At 43.5% G+C, this 22,616-nt stretch overlaps 1 protein-coding gene across 3 annotated transcripts in view; it reads right to left on the reverse strand.

Annotated features, from left to right (window-relative positions):
* Nucleotides 1-12,850, reverse strand: part of ZBTB44 (zinc finger and BTB domain containing 44) — a 51,704-nt gene extending 38,854 nt beyond the window's left edge. The window contains exons 1-2 of one of the 3 annotated variants that reach the window (XM_067563983.1): nt 11,672-11,724; nt 8-1,381 (exon numbers count right to left, since the gene is read on the reverse strand). The gene's annotated coding sequence lies outside the window, so the exon portion shown is untranslated. Of the gene's footprint in view, nt 1-7; nt 1,382-11,671; nt 11,775-12,688 lie in introns of those variants that run through there. The other 2 variants (XM_067563990.1, XM_067563986.1) reach the window with 2 other exon arrangements.
* Nucleotides 12,851-22,616: the final 9,766 nt, after the last annotated feature.

The raw sequence follows: 22,616 nt of genomic DNA on the forward strand, positions 1-22,616 counted from the left end.
AACTTACCAGGCTGCCCATTAAGTATACCAGCCTTGTATTGGCACAGAATCTCATAATGTAATTCATTTAATGAGGAAATGGACAAAACATTGGTAACACTCCTGAATTTACTGTTCTTTGTCTTCTTCTAGGCCACCTTCATCCCCTTGATATGGTTTTCATTCTGGTCTGGGAAATTTCCAGCTTGGCATGACGACTTGAAATCTTATTGTAAGCCTTGTGGTTTCTGTTAAAGGAATCCTGCACTGCTGGTGCCTTGGCCCAAAAGACAGCCAAAATTATGATGCCCACAGCTGACAAGCTGGAAGCACCAGGGATAGCTAGTTGCCAACCATTACAGTTACACTGCCGATAGATAACTAATTTACAGATGAAGCATGAAGCAGTTTGCTGATTAGTTGCCAAAAGAAGTTGGTTGCTGTGGAATCAGTATACAGCTAGAATGCATTTGACCATTCAGGGTCACACAAAGGTCACACAAACACAAAGGTGGTTTCTGGCCACGCTGACCCCTGAGCAATGAAGGTTAGCTGCATGGCCAAAGTCATCACTCCGGGGACTAGAAGACAGGTCCTATCAAAGACCAGTCTGACTTGTGTGTAAATGTAACATGACATTACTGCCTATTGGATGGAGGCTAACAAAAGGCTGACATGAATTGGCCTTGGTCATGGTCAGCCCTAGCAGGAACTCCAGTGTACCTGAAACAACTTCTAGTGTAACCTAAACATAATTGAGGGATTTGTGTTTCGATGCATGTTGTGCTAGAATCATACTAGAAGGAACACATGGTGTTAAACACAACCGTAACTTCTAGCTTATGGAAAGGTCTAAGTATCAAGCAAGGAAGATCAAATTTTAGGCATGCAAACCGTGTCATGGCTCCTTTCATTAAAAATCAATTTAAAGTGCTTCAATTTCAAACCCTGTTGCAATTATAACACATTAATTACACTGCTGCCAAATTTGTTTTGTTCAAACTTTGTTCTGACAAAAACTAGCTGTTATATCCATTCTCAAGGAAGAACTGCTAGGATGAAGGGGAGAAGAGTCAGGAATGTTCAAAAACTGTTAGTCTCATTTTGTATTAGACCCCTACCAGAAATCTTGGCAGCACTAGTAGTACTTCAATTTCATCCTTAAAAATAAAAAAAAAAACTACAGTCCCAATTATTTCAAAAAAACAGTAAAATTCCTGGCTCTTTCAAAGACTAGTAATTAGATATAAAGTAAATATTACATCACATGTAACGGCAAGAATTTTGGCAAAATTATGACAATCCACATGCCCAGTAAAACCACAAAACTGCAAGTAGTCTGGCAAATTCCAGAAGCCAGCAAGGAAATTTTTCCATTGAAGTCAAGTTCATTTATTAGAATCTGAAAATAAGATGTTTAAAATGTCAATTAGCTCAAGAAAAGCTTTGCTCTTTCTTTGCAGCAATATGTGGGCATTTATATTTAAAAAGCAAACATTTTCTGAGATATATATTACACCCAAAATACAACTATCCCCCCCAAAAAAACCCAACCTGCTGCAAACACACTCCAGGTTTTAGCTCATCAATATCCAGTTAGAGAATAATTCATTGCAAAAAGTCACATTATTTAAAATATTAAGATTGCATACTTAGCTGTAAAGTTAAAAAGTTAACATTCTTACAAAAAACGTATTGTGTGTATAGTATTATTCTCTATTCTCATTTGAGAAACATGCAGATTAATAGACCTGTTTATTTTCAATGTGCACAATATATGCCCTAGAATACCAGAATATTTAAGGTAGCCAGTTTAACATTCTTATAAAGGAATATGTTCAAGCATGGGTGCTTAAACTGGATTTAGTTACCTAAATTTAAACACCCAACATCAAAACTGTTGACCAGAACATTATACTGATCTAGTTATGTATGCAATATCTTTAAAAGAAAAAAGGGACGTGTCCTTTTTTGTTTCTTTATGATGTATAAAGAAGGTCTGAAAGAAAATTGACTTTACCATTACATATGTCCCTGTTTATGCTGGAGGTCTACTGGTATTATGGCATGACAAGATTGAAACCTGAGCAACTGAAGATTTGTTTAGACTAGAACTTTTTAAAGTTAAGTAAACTGATAGCCGGTTAACTCGAGTGAGCTAACACATTTGTAAATGCCAGTCTGGACACTCAAAAATGTTTGTTCCAGGATACTCCAGAATAACATTTACAAACGTATTTGCCACTTAAGAGTATTGTATCAATTAACTCTGGGTTAAAATATTCTCATCTCGAAACATACTAGGGGAAAAGGGACTTTGTCACACTATTTTGGGGGGTAGGTGGGGGTGGGGGGTGTTTGTGAACATCTATTTTGAACTCCAGAATCATTCTTGGGAGAAAGGCACTTTGATACATCCAGCCCTTCAGCTGCTTATTGAAAAAGCCGTTTTAGACTTCCCTGGTTTTGCTGGAAGACTAGACCTGATATTCTAAGTTTAAAAAAAACCAAAATAATTCAGTCTTTATACATCACAAAGCAACACTCCCCCCTCCTCTCTCTTCCTCCTCTACCTCCCCCCAAAACCAAAGATAGACTTCTTTTCTATGCAAGGTCACTTCTAATAATACTTAAGTGATCCACGATAGCCTTTGAAGTTCACTCACTGAGATTGAACTGGTGGTGGTGAGTTTGCACACCTTTGTTGACGTTATTACGTGGCTTGAATGGCAGAACCAGACTGGAAGGTATAAACATCTAGGCAACATATTTTGAGCAGTCCACAAAATTCTATCAGAACTCCCCACTATTTATCATATTTTCAGGCATGGGTGAGTTCTATGGGAATTCTGGTAGGAACTATCAGCCAGTCTAAAGATATGAAAAAACGCATGTATTACATAAAATCAATGACAACAACTGAATACCCAGTATTTGTCTTGATTTTACAGAATATGCAATATTGCTTTGATTTCCACTTCCTTTGCACATTTATTTCCTATACTTTGGGTATGTCTTCACTGACGGCAGCAAATTCACTGCCGTCAGATCAATTTATCCAGATTTATCCAGACCCACTCAATCGATCCAGAAGTTGATTTAATAAAACCACCTCCAAAACAAGCATAGTGCTGCATTGATGGGTATGCATTTCCTGTTGGCACAACACAGTGAAGACGGGGCGCAGAAGATTTTAAGAAGTCGACGTAAGTTATGCAAGCTATTCTACTTAGCTTGCGTAACTCCCGTCGACTGCTGCCAAATTTCACGGTAAGTATAGACCAGGCCTTAAATACTGAAAGTTTTTCTTTAACTGTGAGCTAATATAGCTTAGCAAGTGTTACTGTAGTTTTACACCAATTAGTAATAGTCAATCATAGTAATTTACATGTTTTCCATTTAATTATGGTGTAACATGTAGAACATGGAAAAGAAAGACGGCTTTCGTTCTCCTCAATCTGTTTCCAATATGTAAGTTCAGGGGCTCAAATAGTGGACTTGTCACATCTTGGTACACCAAGATGAGCTTCTAATGAGGGCTTAAAAAGAGTAACTGTTCTCACTAATCTTTTGTCAAATGTGAGAAAAAAGAATCAGTCTTCTGATCAAGTCTAACATGTTGTCTACTATCATCATCTAATTATATGTAAGAAAATCCCCAAGAAATTCCCATCTTTCTGATGTCACCTTTTTTGTAAATCATACGCTTATTTCTCTAATCACAAATTTCTTGAAATTCTGACATAGGAACTTAAGAGCTGGGCTTTCAGAGAGTAGAATCTTACTGAGCACTACTTGAAAGACAACCTGTAGATTTAACCTGCTGCCTTTCAGTTGTTGCCATTCCAAAACAAAGAATGGATCCTGAGATATGCCCTATCTGTGGTCTTGTAACCAGCAAGTCTTTCATGGGCAATCTCACTGGCTCTACTGTCAACAAGTGTTGGGGGCTTTACAATCTTTTTCATTAAATCCATATCTAGACTAGGAAAATAGGCTGTTTAAAGACATTTTAACCTGTTTTAACTTCCCCCCATAGTTGACTACAACCAGCTGGCATGTTTATAAATGTATTAAACCCTGTTGACACTACTGTTTAAGAATGTTTCCTTGCCTAGAGGGGGCCAAGGGAAATTTACTATGCTATATGAGGAAACAGGAAAATTGTATTTGACAGCTGTCTGTGTAATTGAAGTAAACAAACTGAATAAATGTTTTCCCCTGTAATCTTTCAGTTATAGTAAACTGGCAAGATCTGTTTCCAAACACCAAGGTCCTTGAGTGCTGCAGCTTCCCAGGCACTGAAGCTTTTCTAGTGAGAACTCAACTGAGATGGCGTGGTCACATGGTCCATGTCTGATAGTAGAATACCGAAGGCCATCTACTAAGCAGAACTGAAGACTGCAACTCATTTTAGGGGCAGACAAATACACTCTCAAGGTCAACCATCAGTCTTGCAATGTTCATCTTGACACCTGGGAGCTCTTAGCCCGTAACAACTACCAATGGCAGAACCTCTATCCCCTTGGACGGAAAGACTGTGGGTTGCTGCTACCAAAAAGACACATGCGAGGCATAAAGCTCAAAGAAGCACACATTCATCTACAATAGTCTTCACCTCTGACACTTATGGATGGGGCTGCAGGTCCAAATTTGGTCTTTGGTGCCGTTTCAGGACCCACAATAAGTGACTGTAGCTCACCTGTCAGTCTCAATGGGAGATTCCATTGTCATAGTAATCTTACTTATACTATTCAGAATAGTAGGTAAGCAATTTCTTAAAAGTAGTACAATTTTTAAGAGGATGTTCCATTAACAATATCTGAACAGTAATTGATTAAAAGTCTTGTTTTATCATGAAATTTATTTTCATATGGTAAAAAAATCTGCAATTAGCATCTGAAAAATTGCTATATAGGGGAATCAGCTGACACTCCATCAAATAACTAGCAAAGCTTCATGGCTATGCAATTCCAGCTCAGTGACAACAGTAATGTGCAAAATGTAGTTGCTGACCTACCAGAATGTGAATTAAAACCAGAATTGTTTCACTTGGTCTTAAAGTGCTTAAAGGGACACTACCAACTTAAACATGTAAACAAATTTACTTGTGTTACTACCATCACTTTAGATCAGTAGTCCCCAGAATGCAGGGTGCACCCCCACAGGGGGGTGTGAAGGAATATTGGGGGGGGGATGCAGTGGGGCCCGGGCCAGCCCCCACATGAGGGAGGCAGAGAGCACCACCCAGCCCTGCTGTGCTCCCGCTCCCTGCCCCTGGGCACAGCCCCACCTCTGGCTCCCAGGGGAGAAGGGTGCAGATCAGCTAAGATGGGACACGTGCCAAAAAAGTTTGGGGACCACTGTATACATAAATAAAAACAATACACAATTTACTCCTTTATTTATGCTCCAATTTTATTTCTCCGAATTTGGACAATTAAAATCTGTGAGCAAGATTCGTTTTTGGACTTAGGTTTGATAAAACACTTGACATTTATAACATTTATGTCTGGACCAAATTAAATTGATTATTGTGCTTTTAAAAGGCACCTTGCACAAGACTGACATGTAATATGAACCTGTAGAATTTTTTCTAGATGTAGAATTTATATCCCATACAAGTGCGTCAATTATCTAAACACAAAGAATAGTAATAGTCATAACTAGATCACTGGCATAACACAATTACAACACGAGAGTTGTTAGATCAAAGTCTGAACTTTGTTCCCCTGCTCCCCCATATACTACACTTTTATAACAAATACTTAACTGTTCCCAGCCCACCATCCTAAGCAGTACCTGAAGATGATATTGAAAATGTGTCTTGCAATAGCAATATGCAAATAGAATGGAGCAAAAAATAAAAGTAAACAAAAATCAATTTAACTTCAAAGAATGGACTACAAGCCACTGTGGGTAATGATATAAACCTCTGACATCTGCCACATGGCAGTGATCATTTAATGAAACAATAAAAAAAAAGCTTAAAAGAGCTAATTACAGGAACTGATTTTCTACAGTTGCATATAGCTTTTCAATCAATTTCAATTTTGGAAGCTCCACAAGCATGAGTAGTATACAAATTCAAACTTAAGACAAAAATATTCATTCTTACAAACCTAGTCTCGGTAAACACCCCAATTTAAAAATCTATTTGTGGCCATACCGTGTAAAGGAAATCCGAAGCAAAGCGCTCATTCGCATGCCAAAACACAATTATAGTGCAGCTCACAAGGTTTCATACCAACACTAGTGTTTAAACTCTGGGGAGAAATAAAAAAACTTGAGCATGCTTGTGTATGCATGTTTAAGTTTAAAAAGAGATCTACTTACAGAACAAAAGTTCTATTCCACTTAAGAAAACAAACCCCATGAAATTACCAAATTCAGAAGAACCTCAATTTTTCAAACCAAACCAATCTGAAACCTCTACTTGAAAAAGTCACATCCCCTGGGTTTTCAAAAGAGGTAAGGTAAGGTTCCGACATCAGTTCTCCTATGAAAGAAAAGTGAAGATTACGCTTTGAAAATCAGTTCCTTCTTCACTGCCTCTGAGCAAACTGAGAGCTAGCTACTTGGGTGGGTTCCTCAAGTTCCTGGGACAGCACAACTTCACTACCTGAAGAATTCTCCCCCATTCATGACCCTGACTTTACTCCTGTCACCCAAAACTCTGACAGAAACTATCCTGTCATTTTACAGTAATATATGATTGTGACTTCATACATGACAGCAATGATAGCGATAGGTAAGACAGGTTTGACAGTTTGCTGCTTTTGTGTGCTCTACATATAAAACTTACTTGTAAATAGATTTGCTGTTCAAAGTATGCAGTCCTTTTATAACAATTAACATCCTTCCTTCTCTAACTCCCATATCAGATTATTGGGTAAGTGTTACACCGTGTTTCATGAAATACAGCGTGAACTACCATGACTGAGCTTCTTAATGAGCTATGAAGCAAAACTTATCCCTCAGCTCCACCCCCAATACCTCAAGTCATATTAATGTCAAAGCTAAAGAGAAATCTGCAGTAATAAGAAACTAGAGGAAATATATTTGTGCTTGGGCTGAAGGAGAGAGATCAAGTCACACATGCAATATCTTAAAACACATTAACAAACACAAATCATCAATCCAATATAGACAAACCAGGGAGCATGGACTGAGACCAGCTCCTCAAGATATCAGACATATATAAACACCTTTTCAAAAGAAAGTGGGTTTAAAGAGTCCTGATCAAATTTAAGCAGGAAGGAATACAGTTCTGTGTCAGCAACTTAACATTAGGAGTTGCTTTTGTTGAACCTAACAAGCCAGTTACCTGAGCAAAATTAAATGCCTAGGAAGAACTCTATCCTTGGCTCCGGAAACTGAAGAGTGCTCTATTTAGCTACCAAATAAATAGGCAAAAGGATGAGCAAAAGCAATGCAAACATCCCACACTTTCTCCCTTGTGTGATTGAGCCCTGGAGGGACTATCCTCTGGGTAAGAGAACAATTCAGTCTCCCCACGCCTATCAGTCTTTGGCCTCTTTGACATTGCTACTAAATTTGCCAATTAGCGTGTTTTTATTATGAGGTGGGTACTTGTGCATTGGAAGCTGGATCCCGTATCACTGCAGGGACCCTTGTTTTCTTTTAAATCTTTGTAAAGTGCTATACAGTGTTTGATACTATGTAAATATAATAAAGGCACTTAAAAGTCATCAGATGGTAACAACTTTCTGCCATTACCAACATAGGCTGGACTCAAACCAACTACCTAGGGAGGAAAAAGCCTGTATGGAGCACATTACCATCCCTGAGTCCTCTGGTCTCTTTTGGTACATTATTTCTAAATGCTGTCAAAAATGTTTCCCAAAAGACTTGCTCCTGGCAAAAACCCCAGTCATTTTAAGCAGTCTTCCTGTAAAGCTATTTCTATATATAATATCCAGATATATAATATGCCAGATAATCTGCCATCCACTTTTAAGTGCCATTTTTAGCCCAGTTTAGCAGCCTGAAAGTCTTCCTGAATATCAACAAGCTTTCCACTAAAACTGCTCCTAATACAAATGAACAGGAGTCGCACTTTTACATAAAAGAGACTGTACTCCGGAATTACACAATCAATATAGATATGCTATCAAAGAAAAAAATGTCCATTTAATAAGATGTTTGTGCTTTACAGAACCTGCCTTTAATCATTCCTCTGGAATCAAGTGAATGAAAGTCTTCTATGAACAATGGAATAGGTATTTTAAGCCATTTTTATTTCACCACATTTTAATGCATCTCAACAATAGTTTTTCAGTGGTCCACTTTTATGCCCATTTGACATGGCAGCACTAAGCATTTGTTTTCTTTATGTGATTTCATTACAAGTATCAATTTGAGCTACTAAGGAGGTAAGTTAAAGTTAGTGGACTCCCATGGAGTATAATCAGGAGTAAGGCTCAGTTTTTAAAGGTATTTAGGCACTGCTGCACTCAGAGTCACAACACCTAACTGATTTAGGACTCAAACTCTTTTGCAAAAAAGGATTTAGACAATTAGGATTCTAAACTACATCAGTTCGGTGTTGCAAGACTGAGCACAGCAACCCCTAAATATCTTTAAAAATCTCAGCCTAAGTGCACAGAGGTTGCACTTCCATATTTATTCAAAAATATATTCAAACAAATCAATTCCCTTTTAAATGTGTTTTCATTATTTATTTCCTACTATAATTGTTGAAATACTAATATGCTTGACAGTTGAACAACTAAAGTGAAATTAGAAGTAAAGCATACCAGCCACACACTTTCTTCCTTGAAATTTTACATGAACTTTATAAGAAAACATTTTCAGAGTTGAGTGATTTTTAAGGTGGTGTCCCTTTAAAGTTAGACAAACTCCACAACTTATGTAATAGTATTTAAAGTAACAGATTTTAAAAGCACTGTGCAACTACATCATTTTATTTAAAAAATTTGTGTGCACTTTAAGCATTAAAGTATATTCAGAGTTTCTAAAGTCTGGCTGTCTGCAAAGACTGCCGAGTTTTGGATAGCCTTCTTGCAATGGATAAGATAGAGAAGTACATCACAGAAAATCACTTCATGGTCACATTCAGAAAGTATAAGCAGCACCTCTCTGTCACAGCTTTTCGATAACTACTAGCTTGGGTTCCCCTAGCAATCTATTGGCAATTTCTTCCATGGCTGACCTTTCAAAGTTATGATGCATGGGGGTGTTGTGGAGCACTTAGCTACTCATGCAAAGGAAATGTTTTTGCTTTACTCCAAGTCCAGATACTAGGATGTTACATACTTGTAACTAATACATTATGCAAGAAAGGGAATAAAATCCATCTGAATACATTGCCAATAATGAACACTAGAAACCCTTTTTTAGAAAAAGGTTTGCTACATATAGGTTTCAAAGCCAGCCTAGAAACTACAATGCTTTAAAAGAAAAAGGAGAGATCTATATAGCTTGGCTAAGAGAAGATTTAGCAGAGAAAGACATTCACAAAACTATACTTATTTATGGTCACTCAAGATCATGGATTAGAACTAATGCTTATAAATGGAATCCATCACCATTACTTAGAAAGCTGATTCTTCATCAGCAGAGACCTGCCAGCATCCTTAGATTCCAGCAGTTCTCTCATCAAATCCATTCTTAAAAACACCACCTTTTCCCTCTATGGCCTAGAACTCAAGTTCTCGCTCCACTTCCCTTTTGCACCCCAAAACCAAATGATCTATTGACATGATAATAGCCTAAGGCTATTATCTTCCTATAATTTTTACCATTTGCTATTTTTTCATTTTATAGTTTTACAGAGTTAAGTGGTTTGATTTTTCATTTTCCAGCAGACTTCTTAACAGGTAGGCTGTATAGTACCAAATAAACATGTACTGAAATATGCAAGTGCACTGTTAGAGAATTGATCTGATTTACCAGGAACACACAGCAAAGAAGGTGCTACTGGACTGCAAAATTTAAAAAATATCAGTACGGTGGGTGAAGTCCCGAAGCCCTCCTTTTCACCACCTACACAGTTTATTAAAAGAACGGACATGATAGCAATGTCTATTCTTATTAATCCTGTAATGCAGACATCAAACAGCAAATTCCGCTCATGAGAAGGATACTAAAGGGAAAAACCTCCTCAACGAAAATATTCACAGGATTTGCCACACTGGATCGGATATGCTATCCCTGGCAATACCTGAAGCTTCAGAAGAAGGCAAACATTCCCACAATGGATTTAGCCACTTGTGTAATGCTACACGTAGTAGAAAGGGAGTCAAATTTCTTTCTGACCCATCTAGCAAACATCCAGCATCTGACTGGACCCTTATTTTAGCACACATTTTACTATGAATACCACAAAATTATCCTGCTTAAAGCCAGCCATAGTGTGTGATTTAATCTCTTGTTGCAACAAATAATGGAGTCAGTTTCCCTAATTCCTTCATTTATATCTTATGTGACAACAACAATGAGAAGTATTAATTTGTTGTTCCCCCAGTGTGTCTGTAATTCTCACACAAGGGGCATTCCCCCCCCTATAAACTGAACCTCTGTATGGGTCAGGTTCAGGAAGCAAGTCAGGGAAATCACCTATATGCAAAAGAAACAATACTCTCTAGTGTAAAGAGACTCCTCTGTGCATTTCCTACTTGGGGAGATCAACATAGGAGTGAAAATCCTTCTGGTAAGGGATACCTACATACAGTTTTTCCACGAATTTAAATACTGGAATAGAAACCAAGCTAGTTAAATCTCTGAAACCTCCTACTACGGACAGTTATATTTCTACAGAAGTGTTTATATCAAAAACAAGTTATACCAATACAAACACACCTGAACTGATATAACTGGATCACGTATTTAACTATGTTGTTTTCTGAGCAGATATAGCTAAACTGCAAAAACTGCGGGTGGGCCAGCCCTAAGAGATCATGTGTGTGTGCATGGTCCCCTGTTGGGGGTGGGACTCTCACCCTTAGAGAAAGGAGAAGTGTGTCATCACCTACCACCCCCTCCCACAGACCAGTTACTGAGTGAGCGTGCGCACCCCGCCAGGCCAGGCCGGGAGCACCTGTGCTCAGCGTGTCACTTTGCAGGGTTCCCCTGCTGGCCCCACAGGCGTGCATTGCACGTGACAAGCCAGCCATGCCCAGCGGCTGCCCTGAACAGCCACCTGCCCCTACGGCGGTGGGGAGCAACCCACTGAGATGGTGCCCAGCGTCACCCTGGGGGAAGGGTGGGGAGGAATCGCCTGCATCCAAAGGGGGCGTGGGAAGGGTAGGTGCCAGGGCGGATGGAAACAAGGTGGCCTCACGCAGGGGGGGCAGCTCTGGAGTGTGTGTGTGTGGGGGGGGGGGGGTAACAAACGGCAGGCAGGAGAGGGGAGAGAGAAGGTTTTCAGCCAGGGGAAATGGGGTGACCTCAAGGACGGGCGGGGGGGGCAGGGGCATGGACCAGCCTCGGGGGGGGGGTAGGGCAGGAGGCATCAGGTGGCCCCAGGGGGCAACTCCCAGGGTGCACGCGGGGGGGGCGGGTCAGTGCCGGGGGGGGGCGCCCCGCGGACGGGGGGGCTGGGTGGGGGAGGGGCAGGGTGCGGAGAAGCCCGGGGGTGCCCGGGGGCGGGGCGGACGCGGGGCCCGGCTCTCCCCGTCTCTCCCAGTGCCCGGCCCGGCCCCGTTACCTGCAGTCGCTGGGCCCGGCGCCCCGGGAGGCGCGGGAGGCCGCCGAGCCCCTATCTGGGGTCGCGCCGGGGCCCCTGCTGGGCCATGGCGGCGGCGGCGGCGGCGGGCTGAGGGGGCCGCCGCTGCCTCCTCCCTGCGGAGGGCGGCGCTGGGCGGGAGCGGCTCGCGCGGGCGGGTGGGGGCGGGAGGGGGCACGCGGGGCCCAAGCGCTCGAGCACCGCGCTCCAGCCTGGCCGGGCACTTTGTTTGTGTCCCACAATGCACCGCGCCCCGCGACTGTGCGGGAGGAGGCGGGGCCGCCCGCCTGCCACTCGCGGGCGCGGTGGGAGCTGGGAGGCTCCGTCGGCTCCGCTCCGACTGGCAGAGCGCTGGGTTCGAGCGCGGGCCGCTGCTCCGGGCTCCAGCCTCGTGCAGGCGCGCACGCAGTGCAGTGTAGCCCGCTGCATGCACGGTCCCCGCTCAAAATGCAGGCACTGCGTTCCCCGATGCATGCATGGCCCCCCGGTTCAAAATGCAATCACTGCATTCCCCGCTGCATGCGCGGTCCCCACTCAAATGCAGGCACTGCATTCCCCGCTGCATGCACGGTCCTCACTCAAATGCAGGTACTGCATTCCCCGCTGCATGCACAGTCCCCCGCTCAAAATGCAGGCACTGCATTCCCCGCTGCATGCACAGTCCCCCGCTCAAAATGCAGGCACTGCATTCCCGTTGCATGCACGGTCCCCGCTCAAATGCAGGCACTGCGTTCCCTGATGCATGCATGGTCCCCAGCCCAGTGCAGGTGCGCACAGAGCTTCCCCTCCCCCAGCCTAATCCATACAGTTCCCAATCTGAATTTAAACTGTCATTTCCAGATGCCACTCCCATCACTTCAAATTGCCCTTCCCAGGTGCCTCCTGCTCCCTTATGCCCACTGGACCCATCTGATACTTCCAGCCCTTTTGATGTTAAAGGAATTTCAGCCCAGCTTGCTGTGCAAAGAGCAGCAGAGAAAAAGTATCATTTTGCATTACCTGCCTTTCGTGTAGGAAGTAGTGTGTGGATTTGCTTCACCCCAGGGTCAGCTCTGAGGGGAACTGTGGTTCACACAGAGATAAGCCACCACCACTACCAGCTCCTTTATAAACCTGTTTCTTCTCTATCCTTTTGGGGAGACTTCCACCCCACTTGGTGTTCATGGTTCTCAACGGAATGGCAGCTTGTGTCTTCTAAGGGCCTACAAGGCAAATGAGGGAAGTCTAAATCTTGCCCATTCTCACACACATCCGTATGTATTCAGGCAGGGGCCAGGTCACAGTCTCTCCCTTGGAGAAGTACTCAATGTTCAGCCACTCCTGATAGAACAGAAAATGTCTGAGCATTGCTTAGAATGAGAGATGTCTTTTAGAATTTGGCAGTGATCAAGTAGAGCAATGCTTGACCAGATTAGCCAGTCCACATGTCATACTCTGAAGCACGCTGTGGTCTCTCCAGCTATGGATTTAAAAAATGCACCCTTCCTCTCTCTTTGCATGCGGAATTTTCTGGCCGTACCCTCCCCTGGTCAGATACTTCAGAGAAAAAAGGATTGAAACTCCAATAAAGTAGCATTGCCACCTGTCCTTGTTCAGGTGCAGGGATGGGTTCATGTAGAGATGGGATAGTAAATACAGTACAGACACAGGAACATGTCAATGCATGAGGAAACAAGACACTGAATACATGATTTATTACTTGATTTACTATATTTAATGTAAAAGCACCTGGAGGCCTCCCCCAGCACTGTACAAACATACAGTAAAGGACAGTCCCTGCCCCAAACGTCACAATGTATGGGATCACTGGTGATGAGCTGTCATCTTATAAAATGCAGCATGAGGAAATGACAATGGACAATGACTATGGGCGAGGACCTCACGTGGTGTAAATGAGCATACTTCCATTGAAGACAATTGAGCTGTGCTAATGTATACCAGCTGAGGATCTGGCCCCATACCACTAGGTATTTCATTCTGCACATGGTAGGTAGGCAAGTGAGTTATCTAGGATCCGATCCTGCAAACTCTTATTTCCACGAGCAGACCGTTGAAGTCAAGTGATCAAAAACTCAGTTCCTGCTGTGGAGGCACTTTGCTTTCCCCAGAAAACTCCATGAGGATTGTTAGCACCCCCAGCTAGATTAACTCAGCCAACTGTGACAGTTGCCTGAACTCTACCAGGTCAATTAGAACAGCCCACTGACCCAGTGCAATTCAGCAGGATCTGCCAGTTCCACGACCCCCGGCTGCCGGATTTTTCAAATCACATGTTTGGTTCTGTTTTCCCAGCCCTCACTGATTCATTTGCTTAGACTCTGGCAGCTGTGTAGGACTGAAGCAAAGTGAAGTCATTAACTTAATATGTGTGCAGATGCCAAGCTGCACAGGTTTTAGCAATGTGACACAGCTGCTTGGTATTTACCACGCAGTCATGAAGGGACATGACGGGTGTAGCAGTCATTCACGCGTCCGTCTTTCAGCCTCAGCCAGGTCTGCCAAGTGCCCCTCACAGGGAGCAAGCCTGGTTGGGAAGACAGGCGGGGCAGTGTCATTCTTGCCCTTCCTCCTCCCTCCACCACATTGTTCCTTACGCAGAAATTTGCTCAAGGCCTGGTCCAAAGGCCACAGAAGTCAACAGAAAGACTTCCATTGACTTCAGTGGGCTTTGCATAAGACCTCCAGTGAGCACAACCCCATCATTTTTTTTCTTCCCAGTTTTATCTCGTTTTTGGAGAATCCTGAAATGGCACTGGGCCACGACAGCCCCTTGGTGCCAGCAGGCAAAGGGTTTATTACTCTGTGTCAGTGACTCCTATCAGGCCTGACAAACTCAGCACACCTAACACAGTGCTTTCATAATGTTTATCCCTAAATAATATATTGCAAGGTTCAAATTAATGCTGGTGTCATTCTGGTCGTTAATATTGTGAAATGTATGGCTGATGATATTTAGTGAGTTATGTGTACCTACTAAACTATGTTTTAAACTATGTAACAAGGTAAAGTTGACAAACAGGTTTTCTGTCAGACAAAGTATACCCATTCACCTATTCCTGTCTTTGATGTAAATTAATTAAGCATTATAAGTCAAAACAGTAGCAGCTGCATTTGCATTATAAGTCAAACACAGTGGCAGCTTCATTTGCATTCCAAGTCAACATGAGGATGTGAAGTTAACATTGGGTCAGCACACTGGAGACTAAATGACAAGGGGTTGTCCTGTTTTGGGTGCAAAGACAAGGAGCTTTGGGGTATAAGAGGAAGGCAAAAAGATTCTTGTTTTATCCTGCACTTGAGGAAGTAATTGTTCAGTGCAATTATATTAATGAAAATGGGATTCCAGCCCGTCCTGGCTAGAAACATTGCTAAGAAGCTTTAGGTGAGAAACTGCTTTAGAAAAAGATTTTACCCCATTAAAGTGTGGTGTAAACCATAAAGGGTGTGTTACACCTTATGTCCTACATGTAACCATTTCTGTTTCCATTATCCTTTCTCAGTATCTCTTACATCTTTATCCTTGATAATAAACATCTTAGATAATAAATATTTTAATGTTTTATAATAAACTTATGATTGTTACCTCTCTATGCTGTGGAGTTACAAAGGACCTGATCTTGAGTTGTATCAATGGTGTATCAGCGTGTGTACACCATTCCCTAAGGAATAGCAAAACTGGCAGTAACTGGATGCGTCCAGTGACAGCTGCTGGACCACTACAGGGGGATGCTTCCGAAAAGCTCAGGGACTGGGGTAAACCAAATGTACCCTTAAAGACAAAGTAAGGGCTGGCAGAGCTCTGAGGATATTGTTTGTGTGGCTAACAGACTGGGGGTGTCAACTCCCTGACACCCAGTTTAGCACTAGCAAATCTCCCTCTCCCTGAAGCAGGGGGTAACTGGGTGACTCAGTCCTGGCCACCCCAAGAAAGCATCACAGGTACACCTGACCCACAGTGGCCAGCTGAGATCTGTGCATATCTCATTAGGTTTTTAATTGACAGCAGATCATTTTGGTTTAGGAAGCAAGGAGCTGGAAGCTGCTCATGAGTTACATTTCAATATACTGTGTTCTCTGTGCATTATACATCATGATACGGTACTTAAGAGACAATTGTCTAACCCTTGCCTATTAACTGCAAGTAAACATTATGTCTGCATTGCTTACAGCCCAGCCGAGCCTGTCACGGTCACATCCCACAGCTTTCAGTTGAGAGTGGTCCCACGATGTAAGTCTTCCTGAGCCTAACCTAAATAGCAAGTTCTTCCTAATAGGGCAGAAAAGGGCTGTTTTTGGTAAAAAGAATTCATTGGCCCCTTTTGAAGAGATTTTTCAGCAGTTCCATGAGCCACATTATCAGCTGGGGGTAAATCTCTGTAGGAGCTGTACTAATTGATAGCACTGATGATTTGAACCCATCTTTCCTAAGAAACCAGGAGCGATGGTGCCTCCACTGTCTCCTAAGGACACTGGAATTAATGGTGTCGGGTTACTCCTAGCACCTGCATGCCACCACATGTTGCCAAAGTTGCATGCAGTGAGCTCTTGGAATGGATAAAATCAGGCCTTCAAGATACAATCCTATAGGGATGAAATGTCCAAAAATGTCATAGCATCCTGGTGGCAGCACGCCCCCTCTTGCAGTCCCTGATGACCCATGGTGGCACAGCCCCACAACAGTAGCACTGCTATTCTCCTCGGAGTCTCAGCAATGCTCCTTTGACAGCAGTACCTTTTCTCAGGGACGCTCTGTCAAGCAACAGTCTAGTCCTAGGAAGACATCAAACAAAAGGGTCTTCTGCCCCTCCTGGTCTCCTCTTCCACACTGCACTCTCAGAGTGCTGACCCTCCAGACTTTCTTCCTGGCCAGTCAGCTCCAGTCAAAGCACTGACCCTCAGAGCTTCCTCCAGGGAGTCCTTCCTGCAGGCTGGATCCATGTTTGGGAGAGGTTTGGAAAGAAAAAGGTTGAGCACCCCCACCTTATTCCCTTCTGAAAATGAGACGTAGGTGCCTTGGAACGTTTTACCCTTAGGCTCAGAGGCTTGGATCCACAAAGGAGTGGTGGTGTTGCCACACTCAGTATGGTGCTGGGGGCAGCCATTTTGAATGGGGCTTTATGCAGGCAGGCAAGATAGGTGCAAGTGGAAAGTGGAGCTCACACAGTAACCTCACCCCACCGGGGCCAACACACACACACACACACACACACACACACACTATCCCCACCCACAGCCCCCTGCATCCCCAGCAACATCCTCAAGCAGGAAGTGGGGATCAGCAAGGTAACTGACCCCTGCAGGCAAGATAAGTGCACCTCCACCTGCCTTCCACCTGCCTGGGGATTACATTGGTACTGAGGCAGGAGACAGATGTCCGGAAGTCTAGAGCGAGGTAGCAGTACTTATGGCCAGAGGCAGAAACTTAGGCATCTAGAGAATTTTTTACTCTGAACATTTAGGTACAGAGTAAGTTTAGGCACCTAGTGTTGGGCGGCAGCTGAGTGTGGGTTTTGTGGTGCCTAAATCTGGGGGTTAGGTGCCTAAATATCTTTGCACATCTGGGCCAGAGTTCTTCTAGCCTTTCATACCACCCCGCATATAACACTTATGGGGCAGAGGTTGATTCTTTACTGCCTGGCACCTTGCATAGTTTTATCTACTCATGCAAAACTCTACCCTTAGTGTAAGGGAGTGGAGAATTCTGATCTGGTAACATTTTACATCATGTTACATTCCCTTTGCACACACATAATAGATTACATGTATTTTCAATTATTACTTTGCAGATCCAGTAGTTTGTAGTTTGCACGCACGGCCAAAGATTCTTTTGGTTTTCTCCTCCATAGGAATAATCCAGCAGACAGACGCCCAACTTTCCAGGATGCTGCTTTCAAACTATAAGAGATTTTGCTGTACTTTACCTAAGGTCTCTTTTTAACTGGAAGAAGTGCTAACAGCTCTTATCTTCTCCCAGAGACTTTCTCGGAAGTTGCTGCTGTTACAGCACAAAGATGTGAGAACTCTTGCCACAGAGTTCCCTGAGAGTGTGGCATGAAGTTCAGGGCAGTTATCAGAGCTGTCTCGTATCACTTTCAGCAGCTTGTAGCCCTTCACTTGGCTTTCTATGGAATGCTCATGGCTTTGGCTCAGAGCAAACATTCTGTACCACAAATCCAGGAAGCTGATTTGTTTTTCCAGGATGATGGGTAGGAGGGTGGGGCAAATCTTTGCGTAGGCTGCCTCAGTGTAAGTCACTAGCTATGACACTTAAAGCCCTCTTTGTCCAGCTGTGAGATTCCAGTTTCCTGTCTATGCAGACGACACCTAGATATATCTCTTGGCACTTATGACAGCAGTTGCGATGTGATTGCCTTTCTGATATCAAGGTTTGGAGAAGACGACTAATTTATCAAGCTGAACACTGACAAGCCAGAGCTGTGATTGATTGGTCTCTGCACACTGAGAACTCTTCTCCCCTCTCAGGCTGCTTCCTTTCATGGCAGTTCTGTTCTTCCTGCTGCCAAAGTTTCTCATACTGGAAATGGTTTTGACCTTGGGTGTTTGGAGCTGCATTTTTAGGCGGGCAGCCTTAGTACAGTTACAGGAATTGTTCCACCAGGATGTCACTTTTGCACTTGTTAATCTCCTGGCTGCTTCTTCCCCAAAGAAATTTGCAGCCCATGAAGAACTTTCTCCCCACTTCCGTAAATTTTGCACTAGCAGATCTCAACGCGCGGTGCAAAATATTCACTGAGCTGCAGAGCCAGGAGCACTTCTGGCTCAAAATCTCATGCTGTAACACTAGAGGGCTCTGCCTCTCCCTGGATTGCTCACCAGGTCCCAGGGTATTGAAATGTGTTACTCCTGATCTGATACAGCGTGGCGGCCCATTACCATAGTCCTAATAAATTAGCATCACAAGCAGCCCATTGAAGTCAACAGGACACTGTCCATTAACTTCAGTGATTCTTGAATCAGATGCTGTTCACATTTTGATTCAGGTTCTCTGGCATATTTGGGTTCTATACATGATCTCCTACCCAGGAACCAAGTCAAATCCTTTAGATACAGCACTCAGCGTAGTCTCGTCTCCCTGCTGTATTTCCCCAACCAGTCTGATCAGGGTAGATCCAGAGGGAAATCCTTTTGCTGTTATCCTCAAGGGATTGCTGTCTATTTCTTGATTTAGCCCTAAAGCTTTTAAGCTGTATCATGGTTCTCCAATTCACCTCCTTGTTTCTGCCCATATTAGTTTCTAAAGGACCATTAACTAACTTTAGATCATGTCCACTGACATAGTTGCTTGGCAACTGCCAATTTTTTTCTCCTCCAGTTATGTTTATTTGGTTTTATCTTGTGTGCAGGACGTTCCCGCAGAGGACACTATGTAAGTGTGACTGATTAATCGACCAAGGGGAATATAATTCAGTCACTGGGGCCCTGCTGTGAAAACCACTCTGCAGATTTGGATGTACTCTCTAGTTCCTTAGGGACTGACCCTGTGAGTACTGAGGGCCTCAGCTGCCACTGAGTCCAGGGATCAGGTCATTAGTTGGCATTCGATGAAGAAATAACACGAGATCAGAGGAAGGCAAAAATGCGAAGAACTGTTAAATAGTTCTGAGCCTGAACCAAAAGGGTGGGTCGAAGGAACTGTGGAAAAAGCCACTCCTATGGACACTCTGAATGGGACAATTAGCATTTAATTCCTGTTAGGAACGGCTCTCCAGACACAAGCGCTCTTTGTTGAGCTCTCCGGCATTTGTTGGGAGACAAGATTTTCTTGAAAGTGGACTCTTGGAGGATTAAAGAGAGCCACTTGACCCAGGATGGTCAGATTGCCATGTAGTTCTGATGGGCTTTCGAGGAAGCATGGGTGAGGACACAAGAGTGTTTGGCTCAGGCAAACAACTCTCAAGGGCTATATGAAAAGAACGGATTCTGTCATGGACGTCATTGATTCTCAGCCCCTTGCAGGATTGCTCGGAGTAAGATTCACTAAGGACATGCTGACTGTTGACCCACTTATCCTTTGGCTTCAGTAGTATTTACTCCCCATTTGCGCTGATGGAAGGGCGATCAGACTTAGGTCCTATGGCCACATTTTGCAAACGTGGATGCCAAAAATTAGGACCCTAAATCCTTATTTAGACACCTAAATGAAAGTTGATTGATTTTCAGAGGTTCTAAACACCAACAAATGCCACTGAAGTCAATAGAAGTGCAAGTGTCAAGCACCTTTGAAAACCAGGGCACTTATTTAGGGCAGAGAGATGGAGAAGGAAATCCCTGATTGCACCCTTAACTATACAGAGTCATAATCAGTGCTCCGCAGATCCTGAACCAAACCCTCTGATCAGTACACCTCTGAACATTGAGGGATTTGGTATGCAAACCCGATTCTGGATCCAAATGTTTTGGCTGGGCCCCATATTTATAATGGGTCCCGCTAAACTCCGTAGCCCCCTAGATCATTGTGGGTGATGGGAATCTGGCTTTGGACGTGATTTTAGATACTTGGGTGCATCTCCATTCTAGATCACACACATTCTATGATAACGGCTCCTACGTAATGTGCCTTTATGGAGTGATTTTATGGGACGCTGCACTCAAGAAGAGGGCTCAGTACTTGCTAGGCTTAAGTGAGTAGGTAGCACATTTCATCCCAAAGAACTACACAGTGCTCTGCACAAGCACATACACACATGTATCACTTCACCCATGACTGAAATGCAATGCAGCAACTGCTTGCCAAGACACAGCAGTTTAGGATGGAAAGTGAAGGAAATGCCATAACCAAGAAAATCTGCAGTAAGGAAAGTAGGCTGACAAAATATAATTATCCCAAACTGGAATGCAACTTGCGCACTGGAGACCAGCCCCATTTCTGAATGAAAGAATGGAGTGAATCATCCATAAGCTTCTCACCCTGACAAAAATAAGGTAGCAGCACGACCAAAGTCTGTTCCAGCTCTTCCATCAGGGCACAGGTTTTTCTGTGAACACAATAAAACAGTTCATCACAAGTTCCACATAGAAACCAGTCTTTGCTCCTGACCTGGGGTCTTCTGCAGCAGCCCAGCGGCCTTTCCCCCTGTGTCTCTCTCAGCCCCGTTCTGGGGCCTGCCACAGAAGCCAACCTCCCTTTTGCAGCTGTCTCCTGCTGAGCCTCTTGTTGGCTTCTCTGCTCACTTCATCAGTCTCATCTGGGAAGTAGCTGATCAGTCACAAGGGGAGCTGAGCCCATTTCTCCTTAAAGCGCCAGCCACCCTGTGACAATGCCGCTGTCAATCCACTGTTCACTGCAGATTGAAAAGTCTAATGCAAAGAGCTACCAGCAGAATCATTTCCTTCACCCAGTATCCTGTCCTCATCTTCTGCTGCATTTTGGCTTCTCTGTGCTGCTCTGGCAGCCCCAGGAACTTAACCAGCCCCCCAAGAGTCAGTCCTCTTGCCTGGAGATTCCTTATGGGCTGCAGAGGAGTCGTAGTAGCTGCTTTGCCACCCACTCCTCCAGCTACCAGTTAGGGCAATCCTGCACTAGCACAAGAGCCCTCTATGACTGTGGGCCACCCATGTGTAACTTGCAAATTGGCAACAGGGGAAGCACAAACGTGACTTAAAGCAACCTTTGAACCCCATTCTCCTCAGGTGTACTGGCCCTACCACAGAGAAACCCAACAAATCCCCACCCCACCCAGGATGCCTCTGAACAGGAGCTTTGCTAGCAGGGAAACCTGTGGCAGGTAAGGCAAAGAAGCCATTTCACACGTGCTTACTCTGCTCTGGGACCAGCTTTTTCTATTCAAATTCTCTTTGGTATTTCAATCCCCAGCCAAATTATAACCTTCCAGTGAAAACAGTTTTCAGGAAAGAATATGTTTAAATGTATTGTATGTGCTGGTTTTATTTTACCTTCCACGGATGGCATGTCAGCCATCCTGATGGCTGGGATCTATGTTAAATAGAATAATAGATGAGCAACCACAGAAAACACAGAAGATAAACTATAACCTCTGTAGGATGCAAGGCTGTGCTTTTGCAGGAGGCTTCTGGTGACAGTACTGACTACAGAAGCAAAGCATGTGTGACCCAACCATGGAATCAGAAATGCCCAAGTTTAACATGAGCAGCGTAATGGGTCGACTTCTGCTTACAGTGACACTGGTGTAAATCCATAGCAACTCCACTGAAGTCAGTGGTGTTAGTGTTTAATGCTGATGGGATGTGAAAATGTTTTGGATACAGAAAGACAAAGAAAGCCGATAAGTTCAGAAGGGATCTGTAAGAGACCCGGGGACATGTCATACATTGCCAAGTCAGTATGAGTCTAAAGCCCTAGTTGAGCACAACACCTAAGCATGTGCTCAGTTTATGCATGTATTTAAGTAGTTTGTTGAATCAGTGCCTAAGTTATTTACTTGAATGTAGAGAGAGTCAAGGTAACATTGAGAAAGCCAGAACGTGTATATTATATGAAGTGAGACACCCTCTAAACTCCAGACTGCTTGTCCATACATCCAGAGAAATTTGCCACCTAATATGGCATTAGAAGTGCCAAGCTTTAGCAGCTGTATTTTTAGAGGATGATGCTACATTTATAACATTAAAACCAAATTCTGCTCTCTCTGATGCTGGTATAAAGGCAGTGTAATTTTTATGATGTCAGGGTTAAATGAAGAACGCAGCAGTCCCCCTGTTTTAACCATTCAGCCATATTTCTTCCTAGGTCTAATATGTCACGAAGCTCTGCAGTGACTACTGTACAGCATCAGCAACCTGCAAAATGGAGACAACTTCAAAATTTCCCACAGATTCTTTTTGACTGCATCCTATCATCATGTTTTGTTTCATTATTTTAAAGCCCAGAGAGACATTTCTGAAAAGTTACAAAAAAAATGAAACGCGACGCTCAGAAATAAGGTTC

This window comes from Emydura macquarii, unplaced genomic scaffold, assembly GCF_026122565.2.
Source record: "Emydura macquarii macquarii isolate MOO-44397 ecotype Brisbane River unplaced genomic scaffold, CSIRO-AGI_Emac_v2 contig_312, whole genome shotgun sequence".
Classification (NCBI taxonomy): domain Eukaryota; kingdom Metazoa; phylum Chordata; order Testudines; family Chelidae; genus Emydura; species Emydura macquarii.